General features: G+C 49.2%; 1 non-coding gene across 1 annotated transcript; it reads right to left on the reverse strand.

Annotated features, from left to right (window-relative positions):
- Positions 1–537: 537 nt before the first annotated feature.
- On the reverse strand, positions 538–644 carry LOC146857928 (U6 spliceosomal RNA). The gene has a single exon (XR_014980279.1). It is a non-coding gene; the product is annotated as a U6 spliceosomal RNA (small nuclear RNA).
- Between the last annotated feature and the right edge of the window lie 4662 nt (positions 645–5306).

Consider the following 5306-nt stretch of genomic DNA (forward strand, 5'->3'; position numbering starts at 1 on the left):
CCCCCAGACCTGCGTCCATTTATTCGGGCACCCCCTGGCTTCATATACGGACTTTTCCGTGACCATGCACCAGTCCATATCCTTTCCCCAGTCTTCAATACACGGTGGGCTCTGAGCTCTCCATAATCTTGAAATATTGTGTTTTACCACCATCAGCCCCAAGGTGACCCAAGTACCCTCCCTGGAATTTAGGTCCGTAGTGCTCCATATGTTTAAGAGGGCCAGTTTAATGTTACAATCTATCTGTTGCCCCAACACTTCCTCCATAATGTTCGCTACCGCCTCCCAATATCTCTGGATGGTCATGCACTCCCAAATTGTGTGAACAAATGTTCCCTCCTGCCCACACTGTCTTACACAGTAGCTGTCGGTGCCATATCCCATGCGTACCAATACCGACCCAGACAGATAGGTTCTATGGAGAATTTTCAGCTGCACAAGGTGCAGCCTGGAAGATATAGTCACCTCCCGGGGGATGCCACCACCGCCAACCATTCGCCGTCATGTGACCCTGCTACATCGTGGTCCCACTTAACCAAAAATATGGAATGCTTAACAAATTTGCGTGTCATCCTTGTGCAGGGGCCATGCTAATCTTCTTTGGATGGTTCCAATTTTAGTATATGTGCTGCTGAAGCGAGCACATAAAACTGTCATTTGATGTTCCTCATTTTATGAGAGTGAAACCCCTTTCCAGGTTTTTTCTTCTTGCTTTACCCTGTGTAGGAGTGCTGACATTCTTTTATTTAGGAGTGTAAAGCAAGACAGTGGCATGTTGGGAAAAGTAAACTAGACCAGGTGGGGAGTCCTGAAAGGAAACCATGTTAAACTATCTGGAATCCCTGTACTGTTTGCAACACCCATGCGTCTGATGTAATGGAAGACCACGCTGGTAGAAACAGAGCCAGACAACCCCGTATGCTGATCCAGGCGGATGAAAGTACACTTACTGTTGCTGGATACATTGCCGGCCTGCCCCTTGAAGCCACTTCATTCGCAGAATCTCTGACCTCTGGTGGGGTAGAAACTCGTGTAGCACGTTATTCTGCCACTGTCCACGCCCAGAGCCTTGTTCCCTGGAAGGGGCTGTGGTAAATGCGGCTGGTAGTACGGCTCCTAATACGACCGGCCCTTTGGAAAAGCCCTAGGGCTGAAAATGCGCCTGATATTTGTCTGGGCCTTATCAAGTGATGTGAAGGTCGATACAAACTTGCCCAGTTCCTTCACAAATGGGTCTCCTAACAGTCCTCCTTGGGCCAAGGGACCTGCCTTTGAGGAGGCTAGATCGGCCAGTTTGGGATCTATCTTAATAAGAAAAGAGCGGCGATGCTCTGTAGAAAGCACGCAATTTGCATTTCCCACAAACACAATTGCGTGTTGGGGCCAACTTGAGAGGGCGTTTGGCAGGATAAGGGTACCTGAGGCCTTCGCCTCCTCCGCCATTCACAACCTTAGTTATGGGCCTTATGGCGTACAGCAATCTTTTCTTGCCATGACCGGCAAGAGCGTTTAATACCCTATTTAAGGTGCCGAGATAAATTTCGCCATAGAAGTGGCCATCTTGGGGTCGATTTTTTGGGCGAGGGTGTCCGGGGAACGAGGGGCAAGGGCACTCTGCCCAAAGGTGGTTGCGGGCATCCTTCTCTAAAGCCTTATGCAGGCGGGCAGTCATGTACCTAGCAACCTTATGCAATTGAACCCAATCAGTGGCCTGGGAATGTAGAATGTCATCTTGGTCAAACATGCCTGAATCCCCTTCGTGCTTGGGTGCCAGATCTGGGGACGGGCGCCAGGGCCTGGATGGGCCCGCTTCCTCATCAGACTCGCCATGGGACTCATCTGGGTCTGGCTGGCCGTGAAGACTCGGGATAGTTGTCTGTTGAACCTCCTGATCCCTCAAAATGGGGTACTTGGGCCAGAAAGGCCTTCTTAAGATGCTCAAACGCGTTGTGCTCTACCCCTTCTTTGCACTGTTTCTTGGCGGGAGGGGGCCCTCTGAAGGGGATCTCTCGGGGAGATGGAGGCAGGGGGTGGAGTGGTGCTAGAAAGCACCTGGGGAGGAGGTTGGAGCATTTTTGTGCATACATGCCCAATTTTTTCTGAAAGGTGTTGATCAAGGGGCTCCATGGCTGCATTTACAGCCTTATAAATTGAAGTGTCCACAGCCTCGTAAAACTCATCATCCCATAGGAGGAAAGACATTGAGTCTTCCTCCTGGTAATTAGCATCATACTCCATACCGCGTAGAGTTGTGTGTAGCAGCAAGACTGGGGTACAAGTGCACGATAAAGGGCCCAGGTAAGGCCAAGGAGTAGTGGCAAAGCCTGAATTTGGGACACACAGGGCATGTAAATGTTCTCCTTGGGGGGGGGGGGGGCAGAGGCTATGGGTGGCCAGAGGCACATATTATTTGGGCGCAAGCCCAGGGACACATACACCCCACTGATCATTGGGGACTTCAACTGCCTGAACAATTGTCCTAAACTGCTCACATGGTAAATACAGACCCCACAGGGCATATTAAGTGGATAAAATCCAGACCCCAGCGGGGTGTCAACAGTGAAAAATGGGAAATGGAGACCCGCGCGGGTGTGGCAGGCAGAGCGGACAGGGTTCCTACAGAGCGCTTGACAGCTGCTGTTAGGAAATGCGTGCCGCATGGCCGTTGACTCGCCTCGCCACCTAGTGTGTGGCGGACTGCACTACAGCGCCTGTAACAGGAGTCAATGTCGAGTTAGGTGCACAGGAGCGGGCCCGTGACTAAAGAGAGAGAACCTGTTAGGAAAAAACAGGTTAACAGTAAGGGCCAGATATACAACACGCAAAATAGCACCTCGCAAATTGCGAGTCTTTTGCGACTTACAATTTGCGAGGCACTATTGTGCATGTACAACAGTGTTTTGACCACTGTTTGCGATTCTCGATGCGGTCGCAAATAGCGAGGGTCATTAATATTAATGAGCCTCTTGCAATTTGCAAGCCCATTGGGAATGACAGAGCCTCCCAGGTATGGTGGCCTGCTGGGCTCTGCAGCAGACCACCATGTCCCTGGGACCACTGCCTGCCCTTAAAAAATATTTTTAAAGACACTCACAAAGTGGAAGGGGTCTCCTGGAGACCCCTTCCAAATTGCGACTGCATTACCACCCTCTTGAAGAGGGTGGTAATTTGCAAGTGTTTTGCGACCGCAATCGCGGTCACAAAACATTCGTACATTGATTTGCGGATGCAATTAGGAAGGGAACGCCCTTTTCCTAATTGCAACTCGCAATTCCTAAATAGCGAGTCACAAATAAATTGCGACTCGCTATTTAGGAATGGTACATGGCCCTGTCGGTTTTTGCATGCGCAAACGGGCTGCAAACCCGTTTGCGCATGCAAAAACGGGTCGTACATCTGGCCCTAAATGTTATGCCACAAAGCTTCAAAAGTCAGCCCCAATCCCACCATTCATGCGGAGAGCAGGAAAAAGGAAACCTAACTGGGCAGCAGCAGCGACGAAAGAGGGAGCCTCGGAAATAGAGAAAGAACTATATGGACACCAGTTATGGATCAGAGAATGGACTTCAGATAGTTCCCTAGGGTTTCTGGGAACCGTAATTGTTTCCTTCCTTGTTGGCTTTGAAAATGGCTGCTGTGTTAAAACTGTTAATAAGGCGCCCTGTACTTTTTGTCAATCCAAGGGAGGACTGCTACCACCATGGCAGGGTTTTTCATAACCTTGACTCCCTCCTGCCATATGTAGTCCACAGTCAGTATAGAGCGTACCGACATTGTCTGTTCTTTAAAACTATACAAGAAACAGTGAGACTGTTTCATCAACTTAGGGAGATGAAATCTGGCTGCCGCTCTGTTTTGGAAACCTACGATATATCTTTTAAAGGCGAAGGATGGTACGGAGGCGGGGAATGGTGTTGGTACGACATAGTCATCCCATTCGTCCAAAAGCAGCTGAGAGTCAGGAATCTCACCCTCTTCTCTTTCATCATCAGATGATGATGGATCATCTCTACGAGGTGCTGCTAATTGAGAGGTAGGCATCATTTTAGGAGTTACTGGCAGAGGGAAAGGTGCTGGGTCAAGAATGGGTGGCAGATTGTGGTGGCGCATCTTGTTGATTAGGGAGCGTCAGGTTGTCAGTAGCACAAGAAAACAATTCAACGCCACTAACCTGATCGAGCGACCATCGGGAACGATGGCTAAATGAGAAGTCTCCCAATTCCCCTGAACGCACCCCCCAACAGAGTAATGGAAAACCTACTGCTGAAGGTAGCACCACGGGGGAAAAGGCGAAGAGATAAAATAACAAACAGTGCTGCAGATACGCTCGTTTCGTCCCTGGTCTGATCTAGGGTTGGACTGACATCCTTCTTGGTTTTAATACTACCGAGCGAAGAGAAAACAACAGGAGTGAGAAACACCTCAATTAAACACATACAAGTTCATTCAAATGTGAAATCATGCACACACTTACAAGGAGCCCTGCTGCAACCTTCATTGGTAAGTATATGTGGATACTGTAATCCTCCTGTAGGTCCACCACATAAGGATTTAAAACAGGGAGACCATCCGGTTCTCACAAGTATCACAATGCAAGAAATAAAATAGCAATCAAAAATCAAACAACATCCAAGTCTGTAGAGTGCACCTAATCGCTGTTAAATCCACAGCCCAGAGCCAACAGGAAAATTAGCCTCAGCAATATGTTTATCATGGAAGTGCAAAGCCAGCTGACAATGGAGCGATAAACGTATTACCGAGCACTCAATCGCGGTTCTGTAACCGCGGGAATGTGCCCAACTGTATCCGCTGTTAATGAAATACAGCGCAATGTAAAAAAAGGAAAAGCAATGTCGTGGTGTAGGAAGGAAGCGCTCCGGCGCTCCACCCTGTTGTTAATTACACAGCACAACTGTGAGGAAGGCAAACGAAAGTCGCGGGTAGGAAAGGAAGCGCTCCGGTGCTCCTCCCTGCCTGTTACCTAACTACTCCTTGACTTGGAATGCCGGGTCTGAAGACGGGAACAAAGTACAGCACTTAGCCATGTTCGTGCTGCGCAGAGTCTTCGGAAAGCAGGAGAGACACGGACGATTCTCTGGCAAAGAATCCAGCGGGGAATACCATCCGCCTACGATGAGGCTCAGATCCAAGATTGTCAAGCACTGTTGCCCGGAAGAGGAGGTGCTTAAGTAGGGGCCGGGCTACAAACGACATTTGTTTCTGTGATATCCCACTGCATCTGGGAAAGGTAGTACAGCGAGCTCCTGCTCCATTTATACTGGTGACTTAACATATAAGGAAGGGTG

Source organism: Triturus cristatus, chromosome 3_2 (genome assembly GCF_964204655.1).
Source record: "Triturus cristatus chromosome 3_2, aTriCri1.1, whole genome shotgun sequence".
Taxonomy (NCBI): domain Eukaryota; kingdom Metazoa; phylum Chordata; class Amphibia; order Caudata; family Salamandridae; genus Triturus; species Triturus cristatus.